Below are 22832 nucleotides of genomic sequence, written 5' to 3'. Positions count from 1 at the left end.
TAGTAGCAACTAAACCGTGTGCTATGATAGCTTCATAAAGTGAGGTTCAATTGAGACAAAAGAATATTGTGCTGTTATAGCAACTTATTCATCACATTTTTATACAGTTATAATGCACTTCCTCTAAAGGTGGCATTGTCTCTGAGTCTCTATAAAATGTATAAATTAAGTCAACTTTTATTTAGGCAATGACCAGGTCCTGACCTTTCATCATTAATGACAAATAAGACATTGTCCATATTTTTAGGACCATCAAAATCATTACCCTGATCCTGGAAACACTCTATCTTTTATACCCAGCAGTTTATGCTACTTAATAAAGCAAAGCTCTATAAACCATTGTGAATGTATTTAAACCAGTAAGTGAATTCGCTTTTAAGGTCAAAAATATACATTTGCATAACAAGAAATGGCCTCCTTGTTTATTTGAGTCCAAAAGTATCCTTTTGTACTATCAGATTCAAAATATAATAACTTTAGGAAATGTAGCAAATTTAAGAGAGAGAATAAATTAATCATGAAATAGTAAAACATTGACAAATGCATTGTAAATTCTGGGATATTTGTTTCTTGACACAGGTTTACAAATTTGCTTTTTAAATTTTTTCTTCAGATTTTTCTTCTGCAAAACCAAAAAAGAGAGGAGGAATTTACATGAAAAAATTTAGAGAGAATCCTACTTAATATATTGTAATCACCTATAAGGGAAAAGAATCTGAAAAATTGTATATATATATATATATATATATATATATATATATATATAGAACTGTATCACCATGCTGTACGCCTGAAACTAACACAACATTGTAAATCAACTATATTTCAAGTTAAAAAAGTGAAAAAGAATTAGAAAATGACAAAATCCATCCTTTTCAAATCACTTTTACTACATTCAAACCTTAAGATGTATGAATTTTAGCTATAAAAACTAATTAATAAAATTAGTTTTAAGCCATAAACTTCAATCCTGAAAGCTATACAATGCTTTAGGCTTTGATCAAAGGTTTATCATAGGGCTTCCCTGGTGGTGCAGTGGTTGAGTCCACCTGCCGATGCAGGGGACATGGGTTCGTGCCCCAACAGTGAGAGACCCACATACCGCCAAAAAAAAAAAAAAAAAAGGTTTATCATATAAAATTGTATACTTAGTTTAGTTCGCTCATACAAAACTGACATGAGATAAGAAGGGGTTTATTTATGTGTAAATCAAGAAAGGAAGAAAACAGAAATTAGTTCAAGATAGGTTATCAGTTCAACATATGAAAAAATCTTCATTAGAATTAGAAATCGCTCATCAACCCCTCTCTTCTGCCCTACTGTCAATGAAATGGCGTCTGTAGAAGAGTTAATAGTGCTGACTAAGAAGTTGGTCTTGATGCCTGGAATTGAATCCAGATTCTAATCAGCTTCATACACATGCAGCAGAAACTGCTAAGTCTCCACAATCCCTAAAGCCAGACATCCTAACAAATAGATGGCCTACCTAAATAAAATATTTTTCAATTATATAAAGGCTTGTTCGTTTTCATAAATAAATTTTGCACTGTCTTTTTTTTCAAGATTTTTCACTATTCTAAGGTAGATACAAGTTTGCTAGTTATTTAAATCTCCTATCGTGTATTTACTATGCATGTAGTTGTGAGCACGGACTGGCAGTGACTCTCTCAGTCTGCCTCTTCCTTCCCTAGTGCTGGGGGACAGTTAGGGACACTAAAAAAAATGCTTCTCTTTTATTTTTCCAGGAATCACAGCAAATCTGGTAAAAATGCAGACTCTGATTCAGTAGGTTTGGGGAGAGGTCTCAGATCTACATTTTTAAGAAGCTCCCGTTACTACAAATAATTATCATTGTCATTATCTTTATTAGAATCATTTTTTTTCTCCAACAATAAATTTTACTCCTCTCTGAATCAGCTGGTTGACTTGAAAGCTTAAGCATTCAACCAAATAAAGTGTATTTCGTCTGTACTACATTTATATAATAAAGGTAGTAGTAAAATAAAACTCAAATGTGTTTTAGATTTTTATTTTCTTGTAGTGACTTTTCACATACAATAGGATTCATGTCTTGATGGATTATATCAAACGAAGATCAGCAGTCCAAGTTGATATAACACTTCACAGAAGAAAAAAAAATATTTCTGGGATAAGAACGACATAAGACCAGATGATTCTCGAAGGAGACAAAACTGCTCTGGAGTACATAGCCTATTTTTTATTTATTGTTATTTTTTCTGAACTAATAGCCTCAGTAACTTTGCAGTTCTGAATATGCCATGACCATGAATTGCTTCAGGAGCAATAGTGAGTGACTAAGCCAATTTGTATGTGTGCAGACTTGATATACTGTAGGCCATATATACCATTAAATCTTGATATTGTCTACAGCAACAAAAAATAGACATCTTAGAATTTTCAACCTATCACATAGTATAAAATGCACAATTTTTTTTTGCACACATTTGAAGGTTTCCTTAATTCACCTTCTACTTTAGTCTAAGTGACTCATTTCTGCATGTTAAATATTTACTTATGCATTGGCATAGCAAGCTGGACGATGACAATTTATATTAATATGGATTTAGAATTTGCATTGTAATCTAACATATATTTTTTATATAGGCTCCAAGACATTTGTAATTCTCAAGTCCACTTTGGAGCCTTTTGTTTTTCTTTCTATATGGTATTTTCTATTTATTTTACATCAAAAAACAAAAATTAAAGAGAAATACTTTAAAATCTATAAATTATCAGGCTTCCCTGGTGGCACAGTGTTAAAAATCCACCTGCCAATGCAGGGGACACTGGTTCAATCCCTGGCCCAGGAAAATCCCACAGGCTGTGGAGCAACTAAGCCAGTGTGCCACAGCTACTGAGCCTGAGCTCTAGAGCCCGTCAGCCACAACTACTGAGCCCGCATGCCACAACTACTGAAGCCCGCGTGCCTAGAGCCCGTGCTCCACAACAAGAGAAGCCACGACAATGAGAAGCCCACGCACCACCAACCTGCTGCAACTAGAGAAAGCCCGAGCAGAGAAACGAAGACCCAACACAGCCAAAAATAAACAAACAAATTAATTAATTTTAAAAACTATAAATTATCAGTCATTAGCTCCATTTAACACAGTGATTTGAATTTAGTGATATCAGATACAGAAGCAATATAGGAAACTGGTTATAAATTAAATTATGATACTAGGGAAATGTTTAGTGCAATTAGCGTATTTACTATCTGTTTGGAATTCTGCTCAGATTCTAGTCAAAAAATGGGGATGTAGCTAACCAGTAGGCCAAAATAAAATGTCAAAAATAACAATTTTGAAACTACATGGAAAATCACAGATTTTGTTTTTCCCCAAAGGCTATTTGCATTCATTGTACTATAAAATTTTTTTTAAGCAGAGATCAAAAAAAAAAAAAAAAAGACAGGGTGCTTTTACTGCACATTTTATAAAAGAATATATGGTGAAAATAAGCCATCCAAGCTTGTGATTCCCTATACTCTAACTTTAAATGATGTCTCTTCCACCCACATCCCAATTTCCCAGTGATCTATAGTCCTGCAATTCTGAAGCTGGGGTCCAGGGGCCAGCTTTAAGGACACTTCAAGCCTGTGATTTCCTAAAACCTGTATGCAAAAAATATGTATGAGTTTGTAAACACAATCACCACATGTCTTCCAGAGAAGAGGCCCATAGTAGATTGCCAAAAGGTGTCACACAAAGTAAAGAACCTCTACTTTTGCAAAAAGCAGAGCCTTTCAATGCACTCAGGAGAAAATACTTACAAACTAAATATTCTCAAGAAAACAAATATATTTTCTTGATAATTGATGACTACTTGGGAGTACACTGTAGTAGACAAGATGACAGAGCTCTTCAGGCATTTCTTACAGAAAGCCCCCCCCCAGGAAGCTCCTCTCCCCAACTAACCCTTAGGGGTCTCGCCCGCCTCCATGTCCTGCCTGTCTTTACAACACACAAGATTTCATAACAGGCTTTCGATTGTCTGATTCCTCAACCTATGTTTAAAAATACTGACCACAGGAAGGATGTGTTGCTCATCTTTAAACACTCACTGCCAGAGTGCCTGACATAAAGTAGTCCTCAGTATATGTTTTGAGGCACAAAAAATGTGAATGAGTAAATGAATGGGGGTATAGCTGTATATAACAAAAATGAGGCTAGGCATGCGACATAATTCACAAATTTGCATTATGACCCCAAATACTAGGTGTTCAACCATTCCAAAGAATATTTCAAATCCTTTCAAGCTAGAGGAAATTACTGTTTTATACTTTAAAATAAAAAACAATTAAAAGGTAGCTGTCTTTCTTTTTATTCCAATAGCATATATTATTAAGTGTAGTTATGGGAAGTGTATCCTTTCTCCCTAAACATCACAATGCTATGCTCAGGAAATACATGACTGAACTAACAGATCAGTTATCTTGAGACATATAGGATTTGAGAGATAACTTAAAGATTCAACAATAGCCAAGAGGACTTGCTTATCACACTTTTTCAGTTTAAACTTTATGCTGTTATTGATGTTGGATTTAGGGAGGAAGATGATGTCATGTGAAGGCCTGACAAAGCTACTTTGGCTGCTGTAGGCTAAAATAAAGACCTAGGGAAAATCTCCTCAGACAAGGGCAACAGCGAAGGCTTGAAAGTCAACTATTTTTACATGATTGACAACAACTAAGCAAATTCCCAAGGAAAAGATAGATTTGGCAAAAGTTCCAATATATATATTTTGAAGACAACGTTACCTTACTTAAAAGAGGAAATAATGTTCTGGTGGCATTTCATATGCACAGAATAAATTTTTTCCCCAAAATGACAAACATGAAAGTTAAGTTCCAAGTTTGGGAAACAATTATCTAACATTTTAAAAGTTCTTGATACAACACTAAAATAAATGAAGATATATTTTTTATATAGATTCTCAGAAATGATCTTCAAAAAAAAAAGGTAAGAAATTTTTCATGTAGTACATCTCTTTCTTAAATTTCTAATAATAAGAATTTGTAGTCCAGTTATTTTAGTGGTTGTTCATAAAAAAATCATATGCAATGCTTTATATAAAATATTTCATTGGGTTTTTTCAAAATATGCATTATAACTTCTACCATATACTATCACATAAGCTGAACAAAATCATCCAATCTACAAAAAGTGTGACGTGATGAAGTATAAATTATGAGTTAAATAAAATGGTTTACTCATCTTTCTCCGATAAATTGGATTGAAAGGTGCTTCTGGATAATATGACTCTCATCTGCCGCCTTAAAACAAGATGCCTTGGGCTTCCCTGGTGGCGCAGTGGTTGAGAGTCCACCTGCCGATGCAGGAGACACGGGTTTGTGCCCCGGTCCGGGAAGATCCCACAAGCCACGGAGCGGATAGGCCCATGAGCCATGGCCGCTGAGCCTGCGCGTCCGGAGCCTGTGCTCCGCAATGAGAGAGGCCACAACAGTGAGAGGCCCGTACCGCCCAAGCAAAACAAAACAAAACAAGATGCCTCTATGTACCAAGGGCAGGTATTTTGGACGAAAGGGGTGTGGTACAGTATAAAAAGCTAACTGTTTGGACCATTATTTTTTAAAAAAACTGTCCAAACATACTCCAAATTTAGAGGTTGCTTCAAGGAACACAAAACTGTTGCTCGATTTAAACATAGTTTTGATTATTTCTTGAATCAGGAAACAAAATACAGTCTCAGCACAGAATCAAATGTTCAATCTGAAATGCAAAACAAATAAACATATGCATATACATGTACATATATACCATGCAAGGAATATCTAAATATCTCCAGAATATGGAGATATTTGATAATAATTTTTCATGATATTAATGAGTTTCAAGATAAACCTAGATTGATCAATAGATTCTGAACACAGACAGAGGCAGCAATTTATCTTTTTTAAATCTTTTTTTTTCTGTTTTAATGCACTTTCACAATATGGATGTGATTAAATACTAAATTTTCAAATAACTGTATCTTCCTTTTTAAGTCAGAAAACAAAATTTTTTCCCACAAAAAAAGATCCATCAAAATACCGTGTCAGTCTGCATTTATAACCCACAATGTCCATGGATAGGGTTTCTCAGGACATTTTAAAAATGTCAACCACATCACAAATACTCATTTTGAACTCTTTGACTCAAAAGAAAAAACACTGACAGAAAAGTACTTTGATCAATAAATATAAAAATAAATATTGAAACTTATTTTGTGTATGGCCTAATATTTTCTGTCACAAGATTTAAAAAAATGGTTTATTGTAGCTCATAAGTTTTTAAAAACTGCCATTCTTATACTGCTCAAATAATGAATATATAATCAACCACTACCAAGGTTTGGTTTATTTATATTTCCTATGTCCTCTGTCTTATAACAATTGAGCTAACACCTGTTTTTTCTTCCCTTAGGCTTGTAATTGTCTACATCTGTGGCCAGTGTAGGAGTCACCCTGATATTTCTTTTTAAATTAATTTACATTTTTAAATTAAATTTGTTTATTTTCTAAATATTGACCTTAGCTCTTGGAGTAAATCTTGATGCCTTCCTGGAAGTAAGGACATTCATGAAAATGTAATTTTCTATATTCTAGCTATGTTTTACCCATTGGCTGGTCACCTCTTCACAAAAACAGAAGAATCTTTTTTCTCACTTTCCATTTTTATTAGTCTATTGTTATAATAGGTTAAGAGAGAAAATGTTATATTCCAACCTTTCTGGCCATTATTCATCTTTGTAAAAGATTTTCTCTAGGGCACAAGTCAAAGGTTGGAGTCTTTTTTTCTTTGCTTAATTTATGTCATTGCACAGCTCTCAAGTCAACATGTGCTCAGTGAAATAGCCTTTACAAAATTTAGAAGCTCATTAACATCCTAAAAACTTGACTCTGAATACTGATTTCTATTCCTTCTCTTCATAGTCTCAGAGACCTTCAACAATTGAAAGGATAATTAAAGGGAACTTTATTCACACCAAAACAAGCAAAAAATAGAAATATCTGTGAAATATCCTTGGTCAATATTATTTTGAACTTTGTAAAAGTTCCATCAAGTGTCAGTAACTTATATTGATATTAAATGTATGGTGCTTAATGTTAATAAAGCACCCTCATCAATATTATTCCAGTTGAGCCTTAGAAAATTCTAGGATATAGATTCATATTACTAACCTGCTGATAGAATTTACTTTTTAAAAAACTTACCATCTCTTATTGCCCACTGTATTATACTATCTCCCTTTATTTGATTTGGGAGTTTATTGGCACTAACTTTAGGTAATTTTTTAGAGAAAAAAGATTCTGAGTCAGAAGCGCTGTCTGTCTAAAAATTTCAATTTGAGGTAATGCTGGTGCCCCATATGAACCACTTGATGGTCTCATATGACAAATGAAGAGAAGAGGTGACTTTGTTTTTGGATGGGGAGAAACAAGGATGGACTGCATTGTCATATGGAGATGATGTACTTCACTGACAATTGGAAGTGATCTACAAAAGAAATAGTATTTTAGTAGTACTACTAAAAAAAAAAAAGGAGTTCATCATAGCTGGCATGCTGGAAGGAAAGAAAACACCAAAGACTGATTATTATCTAGTTGCAATATTAATGTTACTGAATAATCTGCCAGTAGTGTTTTAAGTCTGGTTTTAGATAATAAATTAGAAGGAAATAGATGTTGAAATGTAAAATGAAATACATGCATATTAGATAAATAAAATCTTTATAAATACCAGAAAAATCATTATTTAAATTTCAATATTAAATAATTATGCCATTATTTCAATTTAAATATTTAGAACTGGCATAAGTCTTAGCTAATAGATATAAATTGGAAAACTGGCCATTAAATCCTCCGGTTTCTCTGTAGCAATAGTGATGAGTTATTTTTAAAAGGAGAATAACTTAGAAGCTAAATAAACTACCAAATGTGTATCATGAGCAAAAATTATAAAGTCACTGTAGTCTTATAAAACAAACCAATGTCTGAAAAATGTAAAGAAAGGTCATAAATAAACCTGTATTTTTAATATCCCCACATATATAATTTCTTTGACATCATGTTTTAAATCATTTTGTTGAAGTGTATCCCTTAGCTACTTATTGTGAATATAGGTGATTTTACTACTTTTGTCTTTTAACCTTCCTTTTAGCTTTATAAGGGGTTGATATACTACATTTGTCATATATTTGCTTTAATCAGTGAGATTTTTCCTTTTCGTAATGTTCACACTTTATTTCATCAACATAAAATAAGCATTTATATGATTTCATGGAGACTAAACAACATGCTTCTAAAAAACTAATGGGTCAAAGATGAAATCAAAGAGGAAATTAAAAAATACCTTGAGACAAATGACAAAGAACACACACACCATACAAAATCTAGGGGATTCAGCAAAAGCAGTTAGTACAGGGAAGTTCATAACGATACAGGCTTTTTTCAAAAAATAAGAAAAATCTCAAATAAACAATCTAACTTAAAAGAGTTAGAAAAAGAAGAACAAACAAACCCTAAAGTGAGCAGAAGGAAGGAAATAAAATATCACAGAGGATATAAATAAAAGAGAGATTAAAAAAAAAGAAAAAATCGATAGAGACTTTCCAGGATGGCAGAGGAATAAGAGGACATGGAGTTCATCTCTCCCTACAAATAGATCAAGAATACATCTACAGGACTTCCCTGCAGTGGTTAAGAATCCACCTGTCAATTCAGGGGACATGAGTTTGAACCCTGGTCCTGGAAGATCCTACATGCCGTGGAACAACTAAGCCTGTGTGCCACAACTACTGAGCCTGCACTCTAGAGCCCACGAGCCACAACTACTGAGCTGCATGCTGCAACTATTGAAGCCCATGCACCTAGAGCCCATGCTCTGCAACGAGAAGCCACCACAATGGAAAGTCCATGCACCGTGATGAAGAGTAGTCCCCCCTCGCCACAACCAGGGAAATCCCGCCTGCAGCAATGGAGACACAATGCAGCCAAAAATAAATAAACAAAATTTATTTTAAAAAAAAGAATACATCTACAAATGGAACAATTCTCACAGAGTACCTGCTAAACACTAGCAGACAATTTTGAACAACTAAAAGGACAAGAGAGATCCCCATGTAACCAAGTAGGAGGAAAGAAAGAAGAAGGGAAAAGGAAGAGGAGAGGAAGCAGGATGGGACCTACATTACTGGTGGAGAGCTGAAGCTAAGGAGGTTTCCTCATCTGGGAAAACCCCCTCACCAGTGAGAGATCAGCTGGCAGATAAGAGGAGCATTGGGGGCTTGGAGGAGAGCCCAGCTACTGGTCTGTGGCAGGGAGGATAGAGTGGGATGTACACAGATTGTCCATGCCACAGCCCTGTGTGCCCCAGCCTGAGACAGGTGTCTGCTGGTGTGCATGAGGGTTGGGTGCTGGGATGTGTGGTTTGGAGAGAAAACCCAGGGAGGGGACTGCTGTTGGTTGTGAAAAGAAAGTCTGAAGGGACAGGAGCACTATGGAGGGCCCCTACAAGACCTGGTTCATGTGCCCCTGCCATTGCCTCCTCCACCCCCTCCCACCTGGGTGGCCTGCTCTCCCTGATCACTGCCTCAGCTCCTTCCTGCCTGATGGGCTTCTATGTGGTCTAGCAACCTCTAGAGCAGACTCCATTCGGCAAGACACACACAGAGGTGAGGCTAAAACCACAGTTAAGCCTCAGGGGCTGTGTGACTAGGGAAGAAAAGCAGAAATCTCTCCTTGCAGCTGTGTGAACCTCAGAGTTACACCTCCACTGACAGCTTCCTCGCCTGTGAAACATCCGAAAGGGAACAAGTGCTCCTGCAGCTGGGATGGGTCTGACTTTAGCAGCTGTGGGCTTTGTGGGCACACAAATGGATTAAACGCTCCAACGAAAAGACATAGACTGGCTCAAAAGATACAAAAACAAGACCTGTATATGTGCTGCCTACAAGAGACCCACTTCAGATCTAGGGACACATACAGACTGAAAGTGAGGGGATGGAAAAAGATATTCCATACAAATGGAAATCAAAAGAAAGCTGGAGTAGCAATACTCATATCAGACAAAATAGACTTTAAAATAAAGGCTGTTAAAAGAGACAAGGAAAGACACTACATAATGATCAAAAGATGAATTCAAGAAGAAGAGAGAACAATTATAAATTATGCACCCAACATAGGAGCACCTCAATACATAAGGCAACTGCTAACAGGCATAAAAGGGGAAATCAACAGTACCACAATAATATCAGGGGATTTTAACACCCCACTTACAGCAATGGACACATCATCCAGACAGAAAATTAGTTAGGAAACACAAGCCTTAAATGACACATTAGACCAGATAGACATAATTGATATTTATAGGACATTCCATCTGAAAACAGCAGAACACACTTTCTTCTCAAGGGCTCATGGAACATTCTCTAGGGTAGATCACATCTTGGGCCACAAAACAAGCCTTGGTAAATGTAAGAAAATTGAAATCTTATCAAGCATCTTTTCTGACCACAACACTATGAGTTTAGAAATCAAACACATGAAAAAACTAAAACCCCCAAACACATGGAGGCTAAACAATATGTAACTAAATAACCAATGGATTACTGAAATAAAAGGGAAATCAAAAAGTACCTAGAGACAAATTACATGTAAACATCATGATCCAAAACTATGGAATGCAGCAAAAGCAGTTCTAAGAGGGAAGTTTATAGCAATACAGTCTTACCTCAGGAAACAAGAAAATCTCAAATAAATAACCTAAGCTTATACCTAAAGCAACTAGAGAAAGAAGAACAAACAAAACCCAAAGTAGGTAGAAGGAAAGAAATCATGAGGATCAGACAAGAAATAAGTGAAATAGAGATGAAGAAAACAGTAGCAAATATCAATGAAACTAAAAGCTTGTTCTCTGAGAAGATAAAGAAAATTGATAAAGGTTTAGCCAGACTCATCAAGAAAAAAAGGGAGGACTCAAATCAACAAAATTAAAAAATGAAAAAGGAGAAGTTACAGTGGACACCAAAGAAATACAAAGCATCATAAGAGACTACTACAAGCAACTTTATGCCCAAAAATGGACAACCTAGAAGAAATGAACAAATTCTTAGAAACGTAGAACCTTCCAAGACTGAACCAAGAAAAAATAGAAAATATGAGCAGACCAATCACAAGTACTGAAATTTAAACTATGATTAAAAATCTTGTAACAGGGCTTCCCTGGTGGCGCAGTGGTTGGGAGTCCACCTGCCGATGCAGGGGACATGGGTTGATGCCCCGGTCCAGGGGGATCCTGCGTGCCACAGAGTGGCTGGGCCTGTAACCTGTGGCCACTGGCCTGCATGTCCGGAGCCTGTGCTCTGCAGTGGGAGGGGCCATGGCAGTGAGAGGCCCGAGTACCACACACACAAAAAAAAATCTTGCAACAAACAAAAGTCCAGGACCAGATGGTGTCACAGGTGAATTCTATCAAATATTTAGAGAAGAGATATAATGTATACTTCTGAAACTCTTCCAAAAATTGCAGAGGAAGGTTCAATTCCACTCATTCTACGAGGCCACCATCACCTTGATACTAAAATTAGAGAAAGATATCACAAAAAAGTAAATTATAGGCCAATATCACTGATGAACATAGATGCAAATACCACAAACAAAAAACTAGCAAACCAAATCCAACAACACACTAAAAGGATCATACACTGTGATCAAGTGGGATTTATCCCAGGGATGCAAGGACTCCTCAATATATGCAAATCAATCAATGTGATACACCACATGGAAAATTGAAGAATAAAAACCATATGATCATCTCAATAGATGGAGAAAAAGCTTTTGACAAAATTCAGTGCCCATTTATGATAAAAACTCTCCAGAAAGTGGGCATAGAGGGAACCTACCTCAACATAATAAATGACATATATGAAAAACCCACAGCAAACCTCAATCTCAATGGTGAAAAATTGAAAAATTTCCTCCAAGATCAGGAACAAGACAAGGATGTCCACTCTCACTACTATAATTCAACACAGTTTTGGAAGCCCTTGCCATGGCAATCAGAGAAGAAAAAGAAATGAAAGGAATCCAAATTGGAAAAGAAGAAGTAAAACTGTCACTGTTTGCAGATGACATGATACTATACAGAGAAAATTGTAAAGATGCTACCAAAAATCTACTAGAGCTCATAAATGAATTTGGTAAAGTTACAAGATACAAAATTAACACACAGAAATCTCTTGCATTCTTATACACTAACAACAAAAGATCATAAAGATAAATTAGGGAAACAATTCCATTTAACATCACATCAAAAATAATGAAATACCTAGGAATAAACCTACCTAAGGAGACAAAATACCAGTAGTCCGAAAACTACAAGATACTGATGAAAGAAATGAAAGATGACACAAACAGGTGGCGAGATATACCATGTTCTTGAATTGGAAGAATCAATATTGTGAAAATGACTATACTACACAAAGCAATCTACAGATCCAATGCAATCCCTATCAAATTGCCAATGGCATTTTTCACAGAATTAGAACAAAAAATTTCACAATTTGATTAGAAACACAAAAGACACTGAATACCCAAAGCAATCTTGAGAAAGAAAAATGGAGTTGAAAGAATCAGGCTCCCTGACTTCACACTATACTACCAAGCTACAGTCATCAGAACAGTATGGTACTGGCACAAAAACAGAAATATAGATTAACGGAACAGGATAGAAAGTCTAGAGATAAACCTATACACCTATGTTCACCTAATCTATGACAAAGGAGGCAAGGATATACAATGGAGAAAAGACAGTCTCTTCAATAAGTGGTGCTGGGAAAACTGGACAGCTATATGTAAAAGAATGAAATTAGAACACTCCCTAACAACATACACAAAAATAAACTCAAAATGGAATAAAGACCTAAAAGTAATGTTGGATACTATAAAACTCTTAGAGGAAAACATAGGCAGAACACTCTCTGAAATAAATCGCAGCAAGATTTTTTTGACCCACCTCCTAAAGAAAATAAAAACAAAAATAGACAAATAGGAGGAAATTCAGCTTAAAAGCGTTTGCTTTTAAGGATACCATAAACAAGATGAAAGGACAACTCTTAGAATGGAAGAAAATATTTGAAAATGAAGTGACAAATAAGAGGTTAATCTCCAAAATATACAAATAGCTCATGTAGATCAATAAAAAAAAAATCAAAAAATGTAAGGTCTAAATAGATATTTCTCCAAAATGACATACAGATCGCCAAAAAACACATGAAAAGATGCTCAACATCACAAATTATTAGAGAAATGCAAATCAAAGCTACAATGAAGTATCACCTCACAACACTCAGAATGGCCATCATCAAAAATCTACACACAATAAATGCTGGAGAGGGTATGGAGAAAAGAGAACCCTTCTATACTGTTCGTGGGAATATAAATTGGTACAGCCACTATGGAAAACAGTACAGAGCTTACTTAGAAAACTAAAAATAGAGCTACAATATGATCCAGCAATCCCACTCCTGGACTTATATCCAGAGAAAACTATAATTCAAAAAGATACATGCACCCTAATGTTCATTGCAGCAGTATTTATAATAGCCAGGACATGGAAGCAACCTAAATATCCATCAACAGAGGAATGGATAAAGAAGATCTGGCACATATATATAATGGAATATTACTCAGCTACTAAAAATAACAAAATAATGCCACTTGCAGCAACAAGGATGGACCTAGAGATTATCATATTGAGTGAAGTTAAGTCAGACAGAGAAAGACAAATATACGATATTGCTTATATGTGGGATCTTTAAAAAGGGTACAAATGAACTTATCTACAAAACAGAAATGGAGTCACAGATGTAGAAAACAAACTTATGGTTACCAGGGGTAAAGTGAGGGAGGGATAAATTGGGAGATTGAGATTGACATATACACACTACTATGTAGTGATTGGAATGCGTGAGCCCCTCAGGGAGGGGGGATCTAAGGTGGTGATCGAGGAGAGCGTGTTGCCCAGGCTGGAAGTAGATGGTGGAGGAGGTGATGATGGGGGCGCATGAGCCTGCTCCAGTGGGAGCCTTCCTTAGTGCCTGTGGAGGCAGGAACCAGAGGGTGAGAAGAGATGCTGCAATGGCAGCTCCACCTTTTGCGTGTCCCCATGGTGGTCCAGGCTTCCTCAATGAGCATTCCTGTTAGTGGAGCTCCTCACTCCTGTCCTCTCAGGCTGTCTACTCACAGCCAATAGCAGTCCCCTCCCTGGGTCTGCTCTCCAAACCCCACAATCCAGCACCCAGCCCCCTTGCACACCGCTGGACACCTATCTTAGGCTGGGGAACACAGGGCTGTGGCATGGACCATCTGTGTAGGTCTCACTCTGTGCTGCCTGTCACAGACTATTGCTGGTCTCTCCTCCAAGCCCCAGAAGCTCCCCTTCTGTCCCAGCTGATCTCTCCACTGGTAAGGGGGTTTCCCCAGATGTGGGAACCTCTCCTCATCTTCAGCTCCCTGCAAGGGGCACATGTCCCATCCTGCTTCCTCTCCTCTTCCTTTTCCCTTCTTTCTTTCAGCCTACCTGGTTGGATGGGGATCTCTCTTGTCACTTTAGATGTCTGAGGTCCTCTGCTAATGTTCAGCAAGTGCCCTGTAAGAATTGCTCCATTTGTAGATGTATTCTTTTTTTTTTAAGTCCTTATTGAATTTGTTACAATACTGCTTCTGTTTTACATTTTTGGTTTTATTTTGGCCCCGAGGCATGTGGGATCTTAGCTCCCTGACCAGGGATCGAACCCACACACTCTGCATTGGAAGGCAAAGTCTTAACCACTGGACCAGCAGGGAAGCCCCTTTAGATGTATTCTTGATGCATTTGTGGGGAGAGATGAACTCCACATCCTCCTACTCCTCCACCATCTTGAGGATCTCTAAAGAGAAGCCTTGTAATATTTTACTGCTAACTATGCTTTTAGCTAAAGGGTTATGGCAGATACTTTATTAGGTCAAAGAAGCCTTTTATGTTCCTATCTTGAATTTTAACATTTTGATTTATAAAAGAGATTGGCCCATAATATTTTTCTCTTACTTTCACCTGTCTACATTTAGATTCAAAGTTATAGTAACCTCCTAAAATGAGCTGGCAGACATTATTTCTTTTCTAGTTACTCAGACAACTTGTATAAGAGTGGGATTATTTATTCCTTAAACAGTTGGCAGAAATGATCTGTACCCATGTCTGAGCATGGTATTACATTTAAGGGCATATGTTTTTTCTAAATAGTAGCCTAGTTGTTTCCTCGCTCCACTGCTTCTCTAAATATGGAGCAGGCTGGGAGATGGGTATCACTACTAGAGTCTTTTCCATGTTATTTTTTTATTTATTGAATTATAGTTTACTTATAATATTATATCAGTTTCAGGTGTACAACTGTAATTTGATATTTTTATAGATTACACATCATACAAAGTTATTATAAAATATTAACTATATTCTGTGCTGTATATTACATCACAATGACTTACTTATTTTGTAACTGGTAGTTTGTACTTCTTAATCCCTTCATCCCTTTAGCCCATTCTCCCATTCCTCTCCACTAGTTTGTTTCTGTATCTGTGAGTCTGTTTCTGTTTTGTTATATTTGTTCATTTGTTTTGTTTTTAGATTCCACACATAATTGACAATATACAGTATTTATCTTTCTCTGTCTGATATTTCACTAAGCATAATATTCTCCAGGTCCATCCATATTGTTGCAAATGGCAGAATTTTATTCTTTTTTATGACAGAGTAGTTTCTCAGTGTGTGTGTGTGTGTGTGTGTGTGTGTATACATACACACAATGTATATGTGTATATATATATACACACATATATATATATATATATAAGATATATACTATATCTTCTTTATCCATTTATCTGGTGATGGACACTTAGGTTGTTTCCATATCTTGGCTATTGTAAATAATGCTGCTATGTCTATGGAATTTTTTAGAGGATGCTTTGATAAGCTGCTGAGACCCCATGTCTTGTTTGAAGAATTTATTCCCAGATCCTGGAAAGGTTGTTGACTGTAAAACTTCAGCTATCAGTCCCCTTGCCCCATCCATAGCCAAACCCATTTTGTGTAGGTAGCCAGCATCCAATAACTGGTAGAGGAGAGTACATAAGGGTGTAGCCCCACCTCAGTGCAACTTGGGACATCTCTGATGAGTCATCCTAGCATCAGAGCTCTAGATTTGTCTGGGACCTCCATTGAGACTACATTATAGGCCAATATCTTCCTTTGCCCATCTTGCTTCCTTCCCTTCCTTTCACAAGTGGTGCTCCCCACAGGAATTATCCCTGAAAAAACCCTACATGTTAATGTCCATCATCAAGTCTGCTTCCCGAGCAACCCAGCCTGTGACAATTTGTGCCAATATTGGTACACTTAAGCACACACTAAAATGATATCTTGGCAATGGAGATTTTTGACTGGCAATGAGAACTTCATCACTGGTTGTAAGTAGAACACAAATAGCCTCTAGCATAAGATAACAGTATAATTGTTAAATTTTTCTCCTGTAGTGACGGTAGACCATATAAGGGAATGCTAGTGTAATGTATCAGGTTTTGTGCAATACAGGGGAAATAGTAACTCTAAGGACAGCAAATTAGGCGGCTAATGTTAAATGCTGTTGATGTTTGTTAAATGTTAACAAAAGACTGAGAACAATTAATTAGTAATCAAAAGCTATGGGTGAAAACCAGAAAGCCTCCTCAGTAGCATATAAATATGCTCTTGTGTCCTACATCTTGATGGCAGAGAACAATTAAAGATGAGGTCCAGGACCAAGTCCCAAGTGTTATAGAGCTCTAAGGAAGGGCTCTCCTCCTGATCTCAGCAGGTCAACTATAGCAAAGTTATGTTCTTCTTGGGAAAAAGTAGTACCCTGACACAAATGAAGAAATATGAGTTGATTCACCTGAAAATCTGGAGCTTCCAGATCTCTCTGAAACCTCTGAGTCTGAAGAAGTGGCCTACTCCATCCTATGAAGTACTAGTGTTCTCCCCTTATTTAAAGATGATGCAGTGACCCTACCCTGAAAGATAAAATGCACCCCACGAGATCTGCCCTCACCTCCCTTTCTGGCCTCTAAACTAATAATAACTGGGGTTAAATCACAAAATAAGTTGACCAGGATGAGTTCGGTCTAAAATGGAAGACAAGAGACTGTATCCGAAAGTATCTACAGAACCTAGCTGACTTGTACCTGGAGGAGCCAAGAGTACAAAAGGACTCAAACCTAAGGGTGGCACATGAAGTTATACAAGAGAGAGTTTATTCATTTGGAAATGCTATCCTGGGATACAAGTTTTAATACCCTTGAAAGGACACCAGAAGATAATATAAACATGTTATTAGCACTGACCTACATTAAGTAAGAGAGAAATGCCAAAATCGTAAATGTCAGAGGGATTAAAAGGCTCAGAGAAGTAAGTATGAGTGAATGGACATATTATGTTCAGCCAGAAAGACCACCAGATAACTATACTACATAGCAGGACCCTGAAGATATACCACTTACCAAGGACACAAGGAACACAATGGTGAAAGAGCCAACATCAGTAAGAAGTGATAATCCTCTGAAAGCCAAGACTGATGGCAGAAGGTGGTGTTAACAGAACTGGGCTTGCTGACAATAATGGGTATGATAGAATCCCCCCAAAATAGAAGTCATAGGATAAAGCTCAATTAACATAAACAATTACCACAAGCCAGGTAGAGGCAGTTATCATAATTCATGGCAAGGTTGGAGTCACATGCAGAAACCCTGACCCTCAGAGAGTTATGAGATAGTTCATAGAATGTGGCATCCAAATGGCAAAATAAACAGGCAGTCAACCAAGGGTATTATGCAATGTGTACAATAAAAATTATGGAAGCTGTAGGATGAAAAGATTGAGAGTGGTTAACTCTTACCTTCCAAAAAATACCTCATTGAGCTTCAGGATATGAACCAGTGTTCAGACCTGTAACCCATATATTGAAGAAGGAATCAGGGTTCCAAGAAGAAGAATCCTGTAACACCATGAAAAGAATATACAATAACGATTCTTCAGTTGTTCCACAGAGGCCTAAGCTATTTCCTTGGATAACTGTACACAGATATTTTGAGGACTGTTGGAAACAGAGCATGAGGAAAGAGATACCCCTTAAAGCTGGATGAGAAGAAACATCTAAAACTAACAAATTCTTAAAGGCTCAGTGTGGACTGGCATCACAATAAAAAGCCTAGAGGGAGAAATAGAAGTGGTCCCATTAACACCACTCTCAGTAACCCACTGGGAAATGTGTGCTTCTAGTCACCCACAGCTCTGTACTCTGCACATTTAGTCTTTGTTCACAAAGAAAGAGCTTTTCCACCTGAAGACAAGGCAAGAATCCCATTGAATTTTAAACTATGACTGCTGCCTGGCCTTCTTGTGCCAAAGCACCAGCAGGTAAGATAAGGAATCACCATCCTGAAAGGGGAATTGACCCTGATTATCAGAGGAATTGGGCTGCTGTTATACACTTGACAATAGAGAAATATGTTTGGCATCAGTTAATTCCCTTGGGAAACTCATGATACTTTCTTTTATTTTTTTTTACAACTTTATTGGAGTATAGTTGCTTCACAATGGTGTGTTAGTTTCTGCTTTATAACAAAGTGAATCAGTTATACATATACATCTGTTCCCATGTCCCTTCCCTCTTGCATCTCCCTCCCTTCCACCCTCCCTATCCTACCCTTCCAGGCGGTCACAAAGCACCGATCTCATCTCCCTGTGCCATGCGGCTGCTTCCCACTAGCTATCTACCTTACATTTGGTAGTGTATATATGTCCATGCCTCTCTCTCGCTTTGTCACAGCTTACCCTTCCCCCTCCCCATATCCTCAAGTCTATTATCATGTAGGTCTGTGTCTTTATTCCTGTTTTTACCCCTAGGTTCTTCATGACATTTTTTTTCTTAAATTCCATATATATGTGTTAGCATACGGTATTTGTCTTTCTCTTTCTGACTTACTTCACTCTGTATGACAGACTCTAGGTCCATCCACCTCACTACAAATAACTCAATTTCGTTTCTTTTTATGGCTGAGTAATATTCCATTGTATATATGTGCCACATCTTCTTTATCCATTCATCCGATGATGGACACTTAGGTTGCTGCCATCTCCGGGCTATTGAAAATAGAGCTGCAATGAACATTGTGGTACATGACTCTTTTTGAATTATGGTTTTCTCAGGGTATATGCCCAGTAGTGGGATAGTTGGGTCATATGGTAGTTCTATTTGTAGTTTTTTAAGAAACCTCCATACTTTCTTGACCAATTTTTATTGTAAATGCAGCAGTCATGGCCTGAGAAGGGCACCATAAGTGGTGGCTTAGAGACCTCAGGGATGTTGGTGTAGGTGAATCCACTAGATAAACCACCCAGAGTAACCAAGGAGAGTCTAAAACTACCAACCCACAGGGTGTGACCTTGGGGAGAAAAAAAACTCATGAATTTCAATTTCTATTGCACACAAAAATATTGGATCACCAGTAAACCAATTCAATTTTATATGGACTATTTTTTTTTGAAACAGAATAACTATAATCACTTAAATAATGTGTTAATTTCTTTTTTAAGAAGCATAGTCTAGAGTAGGAAATTTGAATAGGTAAAAAATCAAAGGCAAATATTCTCAGAATCCAGTTATATGTGGTCAAAAGAATAATGTCTACTTTAAATGCTAACATTCTTGTATCTCCTATTTAAAATGGAGACACAACCTCCTCCTAAAGTTTTTACTTACCAGAAGAGAACAAAGATTGAACATTTATAGTAATTTGTAATTATTTTATTTCTTTTTTTAATTGACATATAGTTGATTTACAATGCTTTGTTAATTTCTGCTGTACAGCAAAGTGATTCAGTTATACATACATATATATTATTTTTTATATTTTCTTTCCCTGTTGTATACTGTAGGTCTTAGTTCTTTATTATTTCATTTCTTAACTATTCATTGTACATTATGCTTTGTAAAGTTTATTAGAGCAGAGACCTTGTTTTTCTTGTTCAATGCTAAATTTTCAGTTTCACATACAGAGCTGAGTACATAATAAGTGCTATGTTAACATTAGTTACATAAATGAACCTGGTTCCAAAAAAAAAAGATTGAGTGGAAAGTAATATTCTCTAATATACTTTAAATATCTCAAAAAATTCACCTGCTTAAGAATATAATATTTGGTCATATTTCAGTTACTTGTAAATCCACTGTAGTGAATCCCCATTGGATCATTTCCAGGGCCATTGTGAATATGTATTCTTGTGTTCATTCTTTCATACATGTAGAAATCAAAGAAGGGAGGGAGATCAAGATAGCAGAGTAAGAGGACATGAAGTTCACTTTCTCTCACAAACACATCAAAAATATATCTACATATGGAACAGTTCTCATAGAAAACTAACTGGAAACTGGCAGGACTCCTTTACAACCAAGGCTGTAAGAAAGATATAGATGTAATCGAGTAGGATGAGAAGAAAAGCATCAGATCAGGACCTGTGTCCCTGGGAGGGGAATCAGAGGAAAAGGGAGATCACATGTGTGGACACTTACCCTGGGGAGTGGGCAGGACAACAGACCGGGCCTCCTAGTCCTGGGATCCTATGCATAGGAGACAAGCCCCTTTCACTGCTCGCAGAACTGCTGGGACATATAGAAGTTCTGGAGAAGCCTAGATTCCACTCGTGAGGAGTACACGGGTACTTCCTTAGAGGTCTGACCTATCATCAGCTACTGCACCATGCTCCCCAGCCTGAGCCAAGTGAACACCCTAGCCTCACTCACTCCATGCCATACCTTGCCACTGGATCTAGGGAAGCCAGTACCTGGGAAAAGACTTGACCTAGGGATGCAGAGATGACTCAGTCCTGGGACAGAGCCCAGGTGGGGTAGCAGTCATTGTTGGTGCTTACTCAAGCAGTGCCCCAGAAGCAGCCCAGACTTCTGAAAACAGTGTAGCTGCCAGAATTCCCACAGCTGCCTTGCTGTGCACCACAGCACACTCTACAGCACAGTGTGGCACTAGACCTAGAGTGGCCACGACGGGAAGAAACACAGCCTTGGGATGCATCTGAGCAGAACTTCAGACACTTACACAGGCAGAGCATTGGACCTCTGTGAGTACATGAGCCCCACTTGCTTCAGCACTCCTCTCCTTTGGGGCAAAGCCCCCAGTACAGAGAGAAGGAAAACTACAAACATAAAGGAAACAGAGTCAGTTTAAGCCTGACCCTCAGGGCTTCCACTCTACAACTTGAGAGCAGACCCCACTCCTGACAATGTGGTGACAGCCACTGAGCAGAGAAAGTCCTGCCTCACAGCCTGCACAAACTCCAGCTCCTACATCTCCAACCACTCCCCCTAATAAGGTGATAGTGGCGAAAACACCCTGAGTAAAGACGTGACTGGCATTCACATCAAATCCAGCCTTCTACCACAGGTCCTCCCACTGGGTTGGGCAGATGCAGTCTACATAGGGACACTCCGACATAAGAACACCCCTTCAAGACCACAATAGGTAACTGTTTCACCTAAATTCATAGATCAGAGGAACTACTCCTAATTGAAAGAACAAGAGAAAACCCCTGAAAAAATAATGAAACATAAATAATTTCCCAGGCATAAAATTTAAATACTAGTAATAAAAATGCTAATTGAGTTAGGGAAGAGAATTGATCTAAACACAGATCACTTAAACAAGGAGCTAGAAAATATAAAGAAGACCCAATCAAAAATATATAATTTAATATCTGAGATATAAATCACTCTAGAAGCACTCTAGACTAAATGACATAAAAGAATGCATAAGTGACCTGGAAGGTTGAATAATGGAAATCACCAAATCAGAACAGCAGACAAAAAGACAAATGAAAAAGAAATAAGTACAACACCTGAGATCTCTGGGATAACATCAAATGTGACAACATGTGCATTTAAGGGTTCCAAAAGAAGAAGAGACAGATAAGGGTACCAAAAATGTATTTGAATAAATTATGGCTGAAAACTTCCCAAACCTAAAGAAGGAAACAGATATCCAGGTACAGGAAGCACAGAGGGTCCCAAACAAGATGAACCCAAACAGACCCACACCAAGCATATCATAATTAAAATGACAAAAGTTAAAGAGAAAATTCTAAAGGCAACAAGAGAAAAACAAAGAGTCATTGCAAGGGAACCCCTATAAGGCTATCAGCTGATTTATCTGCAGAAACTTTGCAAGACTGAAGAAACGGGCATGATATAACCAAAGTCCTGAAAGGGAAAAACAGGATATTCTACACAGCAGGATTATCTTTTAAAATAGAAGAAAAGATAAGGAACTTTTCAGACAAGCAAAAACTAAAAGAATTCCTCAATACTAAACTTACCCTAAAAGAAATGTTAAAGGGTCTTCTCTAAATGGAAAAGAAGTAAGAATCTCTAGGAAAGGGAAAATCCCTATAGGAAAGGCAAATATATAATAAGTATTGAAGATCACTTAAATAAGCTAGTGGGTAGATTAAAAGACAGAAATTGCAAATCCAACTATAACTACAATAAACAGTAAAGGAATAAGCATGAAGACATAAAATATGACATCAAAAACAAAATGTGGGGGAGGGGAAAATGTAGATCTTTTAGAATGTGTTTAAACTTAAAATGACTATCAGTTTAAAGCCAACCTAGAGTCTGTTATACAGAGTGCAGTAAGTCAGAAGAGAAAATTAAATATTGTATATTAA

General features: G+C 37.2%; 1 protein-coding gene across 2 annotated transcripts in view; it reads right to left on the bottom strand.

Moving 5' to 3' along the window:
• The window catches only part of TLL1 (tolloid like 1), a 281852-nt gene that overhangs the window by 171773 nt on the left and 87247 nt on the right, over positions 1-22832 (bottom strand). The gene's annotated exons all lie outside the window — the stretch shown is intronic.

Source organism: Mesoplodon bidens, assembly GCF_964165515.1.
Source record: "Mesoplodon bidens genome assembly, chromosome: 1".
Lineage (NCBI taxonomy): Eukaryota > Metazoa > Chordata > Mammalia > Artiodactyla > Ziphiidae > Mesoplodon > Mesoplodon bidens.
This window is presented reverse-complemented; position numbering and strand designations above follow the sequence as displayed.